The 14,647-nt window shown below is 35.7% G+C and overlaps 1 protein-coding gene across 2 annotated transcripts in view; it reads left to right on the top strand.

Moving 5' to 3' along the window:
• NLGN4X (neuroligin 4 X-linked) overlaps positions 1-14,647 on the top strand; it is a 161,337-nt gene that overhangs the window by 36,623 nt on the left and 110,067 nt on the right. The gene's annotated exons all lie outside the window — the stretch shown is intronic.

The raw sequence follows: 14,647 nt of genomic DNA, 5'->3' as shown, positions 1-14,647 counted from the left end.
CACAACACAAATATGGTAATGTTGTTATCTACAACTTAGAAAAACTTCAGTGTAGGTGAAACTACTCAAGTTAAGTAAAATCAGATTCTGTCACCTTTCATTATAGGTTCTATTTCTTATGAAGATGTATGAAGTAGTACTCTTCTCTTTTTCACCTGGTTGAAGCTATATTAATAGCCTTTCTGCACTCACAGCATGAACATGGATTTAAAGCTTACATGACTATTCACAAAATGTTAGAAAAAACAACCTGAATTTTTATGTTTCAATATGACTTTGGGAAATCACTGACAAAATTTGGTGCATAATTATAATCTTAAAAAGCTGCATTTTTTCTTTGTGTAAGAAATCAATAACCTGCGACCAAATATCTATTAAAATTGTGGTTTGTCTCTTTGGGGTGGAAACAAAGCTCTTTTATCTGGAACTAAATTACACATTTAATTCTAATGTAGTTTGCAGTCAGTGGAGTTAATTATTCTGAAAAATTGTGTTGCTGCTATCATTCGAGGCTTTTTGCTTAGCTTTAAAGGTACATAGGTGATATTTCATATGCTGCATCATACCATTGTGACTGCTGTTACTGGTAGACATGTGTCATGAATTTGATTCACAAAGATGAGACGCAAATTCTTGAAAACTGTGAATAATGAGCTACAGTCTATTCTTACTTAAACAACATCACCAAAACAAACTGAAGGTATTCCTCCTCGAGCAGAAGAGCGGGACCAGATGAACTCCAGAGGTCCCTTCCAGCTTCAACCAATCTATGAACCTGTGATCTGCATTTAAGAGCAATTAAATTTTTCTTTCCATAGATATAAAATAACAGTATGACCCTTTCTCTTTCATTATATGGAAGTATCAAAAAGGATGGAAAAAACTGCAAACAGTTAGGCTACAAGTTTAAATAATGATGCTGAGTCACTTGAGAAGATAGGTGATGAATAATTAGAGACTTAGCATTTCTATTGTTAATACAGTTCTGTTTAAAAGAAGAAAGTTAAAAGAAATATAGTATATTATATAATATACTATATATACTATATACCAAATGAAACAGAAGTAAATACTTTAAAGACTACTGAAATAGTTTTTATTTCATATTTATTACAAAGTATTAGTGAAATACAACTCATTGAGTGGCACGGTGTGAGGCTACAATACAAAGTTCAAACAATGGCAGAACTAGAATCTGTTTTTGTTAGAAGCCATCAAAACTAAAATGTATCAACAGTGAGGTAATAAGCTACATAAGGGTACAAGAAATTCACATCTGATATATCCAGCATCAAATGTATATTAATTTGAGATCAGAATTCATTAAAGCATATTTATCTGAAAACCAAAGCTTTTAGGATAGTGCAGTCATTAAGCAATCTGAGTTTATTAATTAACAAAGCAGGAGTTTCAATAGAGGAGCTTGACAAAGAAAATGGATGTGTTAGAATTTCACCAATGAAAATTGAAGCTGGGACACAGCAGTCACAGCAATTACACTAACAGGTCACTCTCTTTGCAGTTTAATTGTCTTTTGGAATATGGATTTTCAGTGCTTTTAAATAGTAGTTTAATATTAGTGCAACTTTCTCCGAGCTTTTTAAAATTTAAATATTACCACAGTATGCTATGAGGATAACTTTAAAAAAAAGGAGTTAAAAAGTTATCAAAACTTGTGTTGACCTTTATTTAAAAACAAATTGGAACTCATCTGGCACAGAGTTCCTTTTCTGTGAAAAAATATGTCATGGGGAACTTAATTCCTTAGCTGAAGAATTTTTCCCTATAGCTGTTTATGGTTTATTATTTGGAATCTATATGCTGGAAATCATCAAAATTGGAAAAAATTAAATAACTCAGGTTTTTTTGTTTGAAACATTAAACATGTCATCAATATTGCCAGAATATGGCAACAACACTTACCAGTTTGTATTATTGGCAGTGTAGCTGCCATGTCCAGAAATACAACCATCTTTGTGCAAGACTTTAGGAAAGATAATTGTTGCAAATATGCTGAAATTCATGGCCAGAGAAATAATCAATCACACTTCCTGAATGGTTATCTTCCATACCTATAGAAGACAGTATTAAATTCCAAAAAAAAGTGTTCAGCACCTTCCCAAGGTGATAGCTGTGTCATCCTTTTGAGGAGCAGCAGCAATCTAAATAAAGGCAGAAAGGAGATTTGAATTTCTTGTTCTGAGAATCAATAAGAGTACTGCTGGGAAAACATATGTGCACTTTCCCACCATTTAAAGATAATTATATACAGCTGCAAGCAAGACCTTTAGATGATGGATCTTTTTCTCTCATGCCAAAGAAGGCATTATGGAAGGAATTATTTTGAAGAATAAAGTATAAATCAGATCACACAGGAATTACTGACATATCTCCAATATGAGGTAGAATAATCTTCTCCTCTGTCAAAGGGATTTAATTGTCTGGCCTGACCTCCATCTGTTCTATTAATTGACTGCATTAGTTTGTGGTAGATATTTTTGGTTGGTATTATGTTTTATTACTGAGATTTCTTGAGATGATATAATAGAAGCACACAGGAAGCTGTAACTTCTGCCATGTGACAAGGTATGTTTTTTCTCAATCCTGACCTAAATCAGTTGACTGAGGGCAGGAAAAAATAGATTGGTCCTTCCTAGTCAACCTGGCAGCTGCAAACTGTCTTCTGTTTGTTTTGTTTTGGTTTGTTTTTTGGTTTGTTTTGTTGTTGTTGTTTTTTGGGGTTTTTTTCAGTATCATCCCATATGGATATGATACAAGAAAGAAAAGAAAAAGGAAACCCCACCCAAAACCAAATAAGTTTAAAAAACAACCCAGAAACCCTTTACAAAATAAATGAAATAAATTCCTTCTACACATAAAAGTAAGTTTTATATTGATTGTTTTGATGGGCATATTACTTTTCCTTTATACAAAACGAAGCTAAAAACAAATGACCAGGAAGAAGGAAGGAGTCACAGGCAAGAGTTATGAGTTGGAGAAAAGAGGAAAGAGAAAGATTTGAGAATTAGAAGAGAACTGAGAGGGCTATGTGCAAAAGAGAAAAAGAATAGAAGGTACCTTTATAAGAGGACATTTTCAAGCAGGGAAGAACAAGAGTAAGATGGGTCTTCAAAAAGTACCATGGCATAAAGTTTTGTCACGGAATTATATTGTTAAAAAATATTTCTCCTCATATTTAAAAATGCCCATGTCGTTTTGTTAGCGTTCAGAAACACATAATCACGAAAATGATTATATGTAGGTGCTTTATTGAAGAGCTCTGGGTGTCAGGGGTATTCAACCCAAATCTGACTCCGATATGCATTCGGGATGAACATGTTTTTATATTCTATCGTTATATAACTTTCATGTTAATTATTAGACTTATATTGTTCTATTGTATACATAGATTTCAATCAAGTATGGCTCCTTGTGGCCCCCGTTTAAATTTCTAACATAGTTTCTCATGATTCTTCTTATGATTATACAATAATTATATTTAGTTACTAAACAATCATCACATCTAACAATTATGTCATTTATCATACTGCTTACGCAGGTGCAATGATCTGGCAAAACACAAAGCCTAACATTTTTAGAGTCTATCTTTAACATTTTCCAGGGCCCCACTATCAGTTTTGCATTCTTGTGAAAGCAGGTAGAGTGTGCTAAACAATATGATAGTAATAATAAAAATAATAATATTGTATGGGTCTTGTTAGAAAGTCATTCATAAATGTTACTCATTGCAACCAAAAAAATCAGGAGAAACATGTTTTTTAAAAATAAATAATCAAAATATTTCTAAAATAATTGTAGTTTTCCACAAGCCTATCAATTCTATGTTTGTAAAGGCTAGTATTAGGTGAAGATGGAAAAACTGGATAAACTCATTCTCAGAGATATGATTTTACACCAGGAAAGATTCATTGCAACAGTTTTTAAAATAACTTGAAGGTGGCTATAACAATAGGTGGGAATAACAATATTAATGGCAAAAATAATAAAAACAGCCCCAGAAAATAAAATTAATTGAACGGTAGGTGAGAAAATATCTGCATTTTAGTCTTAACTTTTTATATGGACTTTCCCATCAATGGATGCTACATTATCTTTGATAAACTATCAGTGCAATTAATGATAGAAGAAGACAAAAACTTGTTAAGAAACTCATAGCAGAATAAGCTTTTCCTGATTTTAGTCATGAGGACTTTGTTCATGTATGAAACAAACAGGAAAGTTACAAGGCTCTTAAGTCTGTGGTGATAAAGATAATTCTGTGTATATTGGTAAGAAGTGAAAGAAAGAATCATCCTGCTACAGCTCAGTTAGGACAGTTAGCTGTCTAATCTAGGCTAATCACTTGGGCTTTTTCAGAATAATCTTCAGGATGCTTTTTTAGTAGTTGACTTCAAGTTATATTTAATGTCAAATACCTGTGTAACAGTAGGGGGAAGTGCTGCTTGAAGTGTATGCTTCTGCTATAGACAGACTATCTGACGTTTTCATATACAGTTTGGAAAACGAACATGAGCTTTAGTATTTGTTACCAAGGTAGAGAAGGTACCTATTCATTGTGCTAAGCAAAGATGGAAACATTCCAATAATTGGAGTGAAAGGATGAACAGGAGGAGAAATGGTAACTTCTGTGTTTTTCGTTGGCTTCCATTTCCGACTCAGGTACAACTCTACACATTACAAAGCAAATATGATATATTACCTTAGATTTCTGAAAATCCTTTGATGCAAGAAAATATAATTAACTACATGTGAGATGGCTTTGAAATTTCCCATGTAGTAGAATGATAAGGATTGTCATGCAGATAATTTTGGGATTTTTTTTTCCAAGAGTAAACATCACATATTGTTCTGAGATTTCTCTTGGAATTGTTGAAAGACCATGAAAGATGGTTTGATTTTTTATCATTTGGGAGTGTGGGATTTGAAATGGAGGACCTTTTTCACTGAACAGAAAACTACCAGAAAAAGATTTGATATTTTTTCCAAGCTTAGCTTTCCTGCTTTTTTGGCATCTTAATCAGTGGTGAGAAAAGATATCTCTGGTTCTGTCCATGAAGTTACATCTTAGTCAATAAAAAAAAAAAAAGAGCTATCTGTTGAAGAATACCTCAGGCCTATGCTACTCCCTGTTTATGCTTGTGCACTGGCTGGTAGGTATGAATACTGGGGCAGGACAGTGTTGGAGTCCATGCTCTAGCCCTATCTAGTTTCCTGCTTAGACCCTGAATTCCAGTGCTTACTGCATTGGCCTGAAAACAGCTCAAGATAAGACTTTTGTATGATAATGCTATGCTTAGCTTTTAGTAGTCCATAGTATCTGATATAATTCACAGCTCCCAGTACTTATGGCAAGAAAGTTAAGAATTTCATCCTTCATTAATTGAATTCAGCATAGACAGGACAGTAAGCAGAGTATATGCTGCAGTCTCTCTTCTAGGCAAGCTTTTAAACTGTGTTTGCAGGGAAGAGGGGAAGGCAGCAGGCAGCACAGGAATGGTTTCATTAGTGTTGTTTAAAATCATAGGATAATATAATATTTTTCATTGGAAAAGACTTCTAAGATTCAGCATTGTCACACTGACCACTAAACTGTGTCCCTAAGTGCCACATCTAAGTGCCTTTCAAATGTCTCCAGGGATGATGATTCCATCACTTCTGTGGGCAGCCTGTTCTGGTGCTTAGCAATCCTCTTGGTGAAAAAAATTCCTAATATTTAATCTAAATTTCCCCCACTCCAACTTGAGGCTATTTCCACTTGTTTTATTCCTTGTTATTTGGAAGAAGAGACTGCCCTCCACCTTGCTGGAGTGTCCTTTCAGGTATTTGTAGAGAGCAATATGGACCACCCGTAAGCTTCCTTTTCTCCAGGCTAAATGACCCCAGGTCCCTCAGCCACTCTTCCTATGACTTGTGTTCCAGCCCCTTCACCAGCTTCATTGATCTAGCAACATTGATCTAGTGAGGGATTCTGATGATCCCATTTTTCACAATATTTTTTGGAGACTTATTTTGTTGAGACATGTTCTCTCACCTCTTAAATATAAGGGGTTCAAGACAACATTTAGCAGAGGAAAGTCCACTAAGTTAGGAGGAGAGCCATACAGGAAGAGAAGCCGGAGGACACTCCTCCTTGTGCTGGTGAAGTTGTCTACTTTCAAACAAATAAAGAAAACCAAAAGGGAAGATTTACCTGATAAATCAAATTGATGATGTAAAACCCTAGTAAAGTTAATTTCCACTCATAATTTTTATTTTATGAAATAATTCTCCTACAAACTACATAAGGCTTGCTTGAAATTGAGAATACCTGTCCAAGAAAATTTTTATTTTATGGGAATCCAATGTTAGAGATTTCTCATAGTCAAAGGGTAAGAAACTCAGAGTGAAGTCTTTTAGTTCAGGGAGAATGCTTCACAGAGTCCTCATAGCTATCCCAGCCTTATTTGAAAGCTAATGTTTGTAACTTGGAAGAGGGAACAAAGGGTTTAGATTTCTTCAGGTTAATGAGGGTAGCCACTCAACTTCCCCATTTCCAGAATGAATGTATAATTGTGACATTATCATATGAATGAGGGCTGTATCACCACCTGGTAACTGAACCAGGTAATGCAATGAAAATGTCCTGCCTGTGTCTCCTGTGTAATTAAGTCATAAGAATTTGTATAATAAAGCAGCAACTTTTTTTGGCCATATAATAAATATATTAATGGTGTGTCTGTGTGCGTGTGTGTGTATTTACATGTGTTCATATGCCCAGCTGGTTTAAATTGCTTTTCCCACCCTGTTTCTGGTCATTGTAACATTTTTAAAGTATGCTCTTCTGAGACTAGAATGCCTAGAGGGAGATATCAAATTCTAATCATTAAATAGCCTCAAGAGATCAAATTGCATATCAATCAGTCCCTTAGACAATTTCTCAGTTGGTTCAGACAAGAGTTGTAGTTTCTTTCATCCTTGACAAAGGCATGCACTTCAGTTCAATGGAGAAGACAAGAAAGGACTGAGACCTGTGAGTTTCTTTGTATAACATTTAGACAAAACCTGTTAGATTTCATTAAGAATTTTTCTTTTCAGTCATTTGATCTTTCTTACAGAAGAGGAGTTAAGACTCATTCCGTGTTACAAATGCTTTTTTTTTGAGATCTTGAAGTGGTAGTGAGTAATGAACTTTGATGTTTTTGAGGGTTTATTCAATTTATTAAGGCCTACACTGTAAACCTCATGTATCAAATACTGATTTTTGTGTGCATATATTATTTTTTTTAATATCCATAAATCAGTGATTTGCTCCAGGCATAAGAGATTTTACAGGTACTTTTGCCTTAAAGAAACTCAGGACTGAACATTCTGTTTCAGATCATAATATTTTTATTTTTGTAGTAAGACGTCTGAATTTAAGCAAAGAGAGGTGCATAAAAGAGACAAAGAGAGACCCAGAGTGTGATACATTTCTTATACAAGGTTATATCAGAAGTAAAAGCTGGAAATTACGCCATCGGTTGTGCTAGACTGTACTGATACTATTTTTTGTATATTTCCCTAGAATATGTACTAGAAATGTAGCACTTTCTTTAGACTTCACAGCTGCAATGAGACCATAACTGAATAGCTACTGTCATGGGAAACTTAAATTCAGATCACAATTTGAGCTGAATGGAACGCACCTGTAATTTTGGGATTATTACTTATTTCAGGCTTATGTTTGTAAGGAGTTTATGTTTTTTCCTTCTAATATTGAAACCTTATGTTTATTTGCAATTATCATCAATTTATCCTAAGAAGCAGCAAGTATTATGAACATTGTCTGACTGAAATTCTTCTATACTTACATGTAATAGTAGTTGAAATTAATGTTCAAAAGATCAGTGAGATAAGTTCAACTGTCTTAACTGAGTATTCCTAGTTAGTCTTGAGTCCTTCTGGCCATGCAGTTTTTTAATAATTTTAAATACAGAAAAAAATAGGGGAAACCATATCTGTGATTTTTTAACAACCACTTCTTATAATTAGATCAAAACAGCTGATTTTTTGAGAATACTGATGTTAATTTCTTTTTTTCTTTTTGCTTGGAAACGAGTGATGATCATGTGTTTTCTTTTCCTTTGCTTGCTTTTCAAATTGTTTTTATTATTGAGAGAATTGCTGTTTTCAAAAACAGTGTAGGGACCACGCAGCTTTTTCCTACAATCCCATTGTTCTTTTTGATAGTGTATGAGATTTAGACATTCTGAATAAGAGTGGTAGCTCCAGGTAAGAAACAATAATATGAAAGAAATGTGTGCCCATTTTCTGAAAAGCAAATGGTGATTGTAGTTTCTAACCTGAGGGATCTACTGACACTGTCCAAGCCTATCTGAGCCTATTTCTCTCACTTGGAGAAATTAATGGAAGGGTAAATGCAACATGTTTTTTTAAAAAAAACCCAAACCTGTTTAATTCAATGTTTATATTGCTCTTTGGGCTTTATTTCCATATTAAAATTTTTTTTTGAAATCTACCTTTGTCTTCTGTGACTTCTAATCATACAACTAAGACCAACGTCAAGGTCAATCGTGATGTTTATATAGCTGGCATTTATTTTCACTTTAATCAAGGGTACCTACCAATTCTTAAATTTGTATCACTTTCTTTTCAGTTTAAACTTTAAATCTTAAAGAAATTTTTGACTGTGAATTAATAAGTTATAATTCCCAACTAAATAATTCTGTGATTCTGTGAGACATTATTCAGACACTCATCCCTAGATTATAATGCTAAGTTAGTCTCATGACCCACAGGGCATCATGTTTTTTGTAAGTTCTCCTCAGGCTGAACAAAGACACTGGACCATGTGTCAGGGAACTCTTCTGCTTCACTGTATAGCTGTGTTCTTAACTGCAGCAAACAGTTAAAGGAAAGAGGAAGAAAGAAAGTGAGAGGGGGTGCAGTCTGTATGCCTCTAATGTAAATTAGGCTTTCTGCATGTTTTTAAACCCCTGCACAGCCGCCCTTCCCCAGAAAGTGAGTTGGGGTGACAGGGACTGAGCACAAGTCTCAAGGCAGAGCAGGGAGTTGGCTCAGACAGCACTGCCCCACCCCTCCTCTGGTCACCTTTCCTGTAGCAATGCTTGGCATGTTTGAGATAAAACACGCTTAGATCGGGTCCTCTACAATTAGGATTATTAGAAGTCTATATTTAGGGGGTTTTCATTTTTTTGAGGGCGTTTTTTGTGTTTGTGTGTATTTTTAAGAATCATGTAATGATAAATATCTTATTTGAGTTAGGAAAATGCTTACAAAAATACAACAAAATAAATATATACATGTTAAAGAAAAATGAATTTCGTGTAAAGCTTTGCTGCATGGTAATTTGAAGCCAGACATCACTGTAGTTACACTTCTGAGATTCAAAAATACCTTTTGATTCACCAGTTTTCGTAAATAAACTTTCTACCAATTTTCTAAGTAATCCAGTCTAGAAGGTGGACATTATTTAATGATTGGTGTTCCTCTGTGTTGTTCACTATTATTTTGTCTGATATTTCTGAATGACTGTATGTAGGATAAGGAAAAATGAAGCTTAGCTCATTTCAATGTATCAAGAAAGTTCTAGAAGCTCAGAAAAAAAATCCATAAAGAAGTTATAACTGTTTTGGGTTGTTAGTTTAATTTGAAAGATAATAGATAAACCCAGTATGCATTTACTGATATTTGGAAAAACTGTTCTTTTGTTGTTGAATGAACATTTAAATACTGTGACTATTCAGAGAGTGTAGTGCTGATTATGAGGTAGAGGTGTATTTAAACCTGCTTGGGGAAGAGCTTTTACAGAAGAAAATTGTCTGATTAGTTTTCTGCAAATATTTCAAATTGTATGGACATATTACTAAAAATTAATACTGTAGGCATGTTAAAAATTTCTATGCCTCGGATAGTTCTTATTTACAGTATTGTACAATAATATTACTTTATTATAGAGATTTATATATGTTACAATATGATAATATTCTAATTGCTTTTGTTTAAAAACAGTCAACCAAACACACACACAGACATATGACAAAGCAACAAAGAAAACCCAAAAAGCAATCCATACATATCCACTTAATAACTTTCAAAATTACTTATTTCAAGGGGACAAAGGGAATGGAAAGAAGAAAAAACAGTTCATGTTCTTGGTAAATGAAATATTTTTTGAATCTCCATATTCTGTAAAATATATTAAATACTTAGCAAAATGTCAATATGAGGAGAATCTGAAATTTTATGGATTACATCATTTGTCAGTTTTTTTCTACAGACTAGCTGGTTGCTTTTATATTTCAGCTAATCAAGATCACTGTACGCTTTCAGAATGCCTGTCTAATGAAAGGGATGTGAGTCTTTAACCCTGACTCTCTATTGAGGTCAGATCTGTGTATGTGCCCAAAAACTCCCTTGGGAATATGAGCAGAAGGGAGGGCCAGAGAATAAATGTGGTCAGTGACTGAAAGCTGAGGTGTACTGTTCTACATTAGTTGTATTAGATAAAGCCTGGGAAACCCTAGGACATCTGCAGAGTCTTCAATTTCCTATATTGATATAATTTATATTTCTGCTTAGTTTTCTTGTAACTGAACAAGAGGATCAAAAAAAAAATTCAAGTCACTTTAGTTTTTTATTCTACACTGGAGCAAAGATGACTTCTAAGCCATGTCTTCTATTTCCCTAGCAGCTACAGAATAAGTGCAGAACTACTGACAATCTTCTTAGGTTGAAAAAGTGGTAACTGCAGTTCCTGGAAACCATCAGTTTAGCCCTGAAGGCCTGATTCATAGACTATTTAAGCATCTCTAAGAGTGTCTTGGGGCACAGATTTATAAACAAGAACAAGTGGTATTTCCAGACACACATCCATGTTAATTTCAATCTGCATTTGCTTCAAAGGCCATAAACGTCTCATTAGCCTCAAATTACACTCCTCTGCCAATAACAAAATCATTGTATGTGATCGTATCTGATTTCAGATCTTCCTTGACTTCTCTGTGTGGTGTGCTGCTAGAAGTTGTCATTTTGAACTGAAAATTCGGATTTGAATTGATTATTTTCGATTGTTTGAATGAGTAATACTTCCAACTAAGAATTTTTTTGCAAGCAGTTTGTATGCATTTTTCTAATATTTGAAGCAGTAAATAAAAATATGGAAAAAGTACAACACTACAAGTGATAATAAATAAAGACATGACAAGTTCATGTCTTCCTGTAGACTCAGTATGTAAAGGCGTATTAAATAGCTGACTGTATACATATAATTGAACATCAAACTAGTTTTGATATATCTAAAAACCTTTCTAGAATGTTTAGTTTTCTATTTAAGATTAATCCCTAATTGAAATCTGTGACTCTCTATTTACATCTTCTAACATTTTCAGTCAGGTATCTAACATCATATCATAGTCGTCACAGTTCACAAATTAATAGGCAGCATGCCTTCTTCCTTACCTCTCAACATTATTATTGAAAATTATCTTCTGTGTCTTTGTGTATGAGCATGCATACATTTCACATGTGAAACTAACCTTAGGAAAATGGTCATTCCCCTAGTAATGTCGATGAACTGAAATGTGTGATATTTTCTGCCTGATTGTGATATTTTCTGCCTAATTTTCTTGCCGAAACAAGATATTTTTGCTTTCCTTGCCTCAGTCTGGGTTCTTTGCTTCAGTATAATAGCAAAACCAGTTGTCCCGAGGATGCAAAGCTCCCAGAGCTGGAAGCTGGGGAAGTATGGAGAGCTGAGTGAAGCCCCCTTAAATCCAGGAGGCAGTGGTTAGTGACCTGCTACTTATAGCAAATTAGACACACATAAGTCTATGGGCTCAGATGGGATACACCTGAGGAAGCTGATGAAAGAGCTTTAAACTGCTTTAAACCACTTACCAGCAGTCCTGCTTAACTGGAGGAGGTCACGTTGGTGGAAAATTAGCAAATGTAATGCCCATGCACAAGAAGGGTCAGAACGGTGACCCAGGGAAATACAGGCCCGTCAGCCTGTCCTCGATACTGGGGAAGGTCATGGAACAGATCATCCTGAGTGCCATCACATGCTGTGTGCGGGACAGCCAGAGAATCAGGCCCAGATCATACTCACAAATGGGTTTACAAAAGGCAGATCCTGTTTGACTAACTTGATCTCTTTCTGTCATAAAGTAACTTGGCTGGTGGATAAGGGAAAGGCTGTGGATTTTATTTATCCAGACTTCAGTAAAGCACTGGATACTGTCACCCACAGCATTCTCCTGGGGAAACTGGCTGTTCATGGCTTGGATGGGTGCAGTCTTCACTCGGTGAAAAACTGGCAGGATAGTCAGGCCCAGAGAGTGGTGCTGAAAGGAGTTAAATCCTGTTGGCAGCTGGTCAGCAGTGGTGTTCCCTAGAGCTCAGTATTGGGGCCAGTTTAATGTCTCTATTGATGATTTGGAGGAAGGGATTGCATGCATCCTCAGTAAATTCACAGATCATACTAAATTGGATGGGAGTATTGATCTGCTGGAGCATAGGAAGGCTCTGCAAAAGGAACTCTACAGGCTGGATGACTGAGATCAGTTCTCTGAGGATTGATAAGGCCAAGGGTCAGGTCCTGCAGTTGGGTTGCAATGCTCCAGGCTTGGGGAACAGTGTCCTGAGAGCTGCTCAGCTGAAGGGGACTTGGGGGGTGCTGTTTGAGAGCTGGCTAGATATGAGCCAGCACGTATCCAGGTGGCCAAGAAAGCCATACTATTTAGTGCATCACATTTTTTACAATTGCATATTCTCTCTGCTGTATCAGAGAGATTTCCTTCATGTTGTCATTTTTGGTTCTCTCCCTGCTGGTAATGTGTTCACGTTTGTTTATTTGTCATTCCCATTTTCTTTTCTTGTTTTGTTTCCTCTTTTTTTACTTGCTGTTTGCCCAGAAAATTTTTTTCTCTATCTATCTTTCATCATCTGGATCACTGTGTTTCCTTCCACCTTGTCAATTTTCTTAGTGCTGCATTCCACATTTCTTAGAATGTCATTACAAACTTCCACAGTGTGGGTGTCAAGGGAATAAGATCTGTTGCTCCTCCCGAAGCACAGATTAAATCCTCAGTTGGATATAACTGGAAAATCTGATTTGTGCTGCATGATCAGTAAAGTGTGCCAAAATCAGGATGGGACAGAGCAAGAGGAATGCTACTCAAAATCAACCACCTGCTGCTGATTTCCATTGTTAAAGATAGTAGCAAAAATCAGAAGGGAAAGTGATGCTTGAGGAGGAGTTTTGAGAGACCCATTGCTGGCTGACCACTCTGAGTGCCAGTGAGCAGCTGAAGTGGAGCTGTCCATGGGAGAGGTTGACCCAGGAGCTGTGGGCACTGCATAGCTGGCAGGGCAAGACTCTGAACTTCTAAGGCTCCCCGACAGGGACAGGACTCTGCCACCACCCAATAATTGTAAGGCCAGGCAGGGTGAGGAGTCAGGTCCAAGGTCTACCTGGGGACCCAGTGAGGCCAAGATCCAGGCTGGGCATGGGGTTGGGCATAGGACTTCCTGCAGCATAACTCAGGGTCTGACAGCCCTGGTGGTGCCTCTGGAGACATGAAAATTAGAGCTGTTAATGATTTGTCCTTCAGAAATGGTGCTCAAATTGCAAGTCCTAGAGAAAATGTTGGTAGACAAAATTTAGGTCCATCACACATAATATGTATCTGGTATTTTTCTGGCCTCTGGTGTTCTGGTGTTTTAAGAGTTTTGTGGTAAGAGTGCTAAAATGAAATTCCAGGAGTGTTGAGAGAATAAAATGTCATTCAAATTATTTTCCATGTCTGAGTCCTGACTGAAAATAGGACCTGCTTGTCCCCTTATATATAATTTTGATATATACATGTGCGTTCATCCTACCAAATATAAGGTATCAGTGTCAGTTTCTTATAGCAAGGAATTTTTTGCTTGTGGAATTTTTTTACCTGTGGAATTGTTGTCTGTGGTTCTGAGTTGAGTAATGGGTAAAAAGGAAGTTCCTAATTTCTTTGGGCAGGTAGAATGTTGATGTGTGTTTATTTGTACACTTGTAATGGTTAGCATATACATGCAGATGACTTGCATTTCATTAAACATTTTCAGAATTATTGTATGAATGACCTTCTATTGAAAAGTAAGAATGCAAGAAGGTAACGTTACATAATTGTAACACTATGTAGGCCAAAAGCTGACTTAAGAGATTGTAGCCTTTTTTTTCTTTTAGCTTTCCATTGTTCTGTCAGATATAGGAAAAAAAAATGAAAAAAATAAATTTGTATCTCATTTTGACTGTTCTCACACTTGATTTGAACTAATCATTTATTGCATTCATTGGAATTTCTGAATTAGATGGAGGTAAATTAGGTTGTCATACAGAAAAGAAGTCATGTCTGTGAAAAATATTCTCTAGTTGTCAACTCATAGCAAAAAGAGATTATCCAATACAGGAAACAAAAGTAATGAATGGTTCCTGTGGGAGTGCAAAGAGGCTTAAAAAGAAGATTCTGTTTATTTAGGGCAGAAAATATCCTCAAGCTAGCACTTGAATGTGATACTCTTCCTGAAATCAGAAGTGTTTGGTCTGTGGTTTGGTTTAGAAGCATATAGAGAAGAAGAAAAATTTGTT

The sequence above is a fragment of the Molothrus aeneus genome, chromosome 2 (genome assembly GCF_037042795.1).
Source record: "Molothrus aeneus isolate 106 chromosome 2, BPBGC_Maene_1.0, whole genome shotgun sequence".
Lineage (NCBI taxonomy): Eukaryota > Metazoa > Chordata > Aves > Passeriformes > Icteridae > Molothrus > Molothrus aeneus.
The sequence above is the reverse complement of the archived record's forward strand: the minus strand, read 5'-3'. Positions and strand labels throughout refer to the sequence as shown.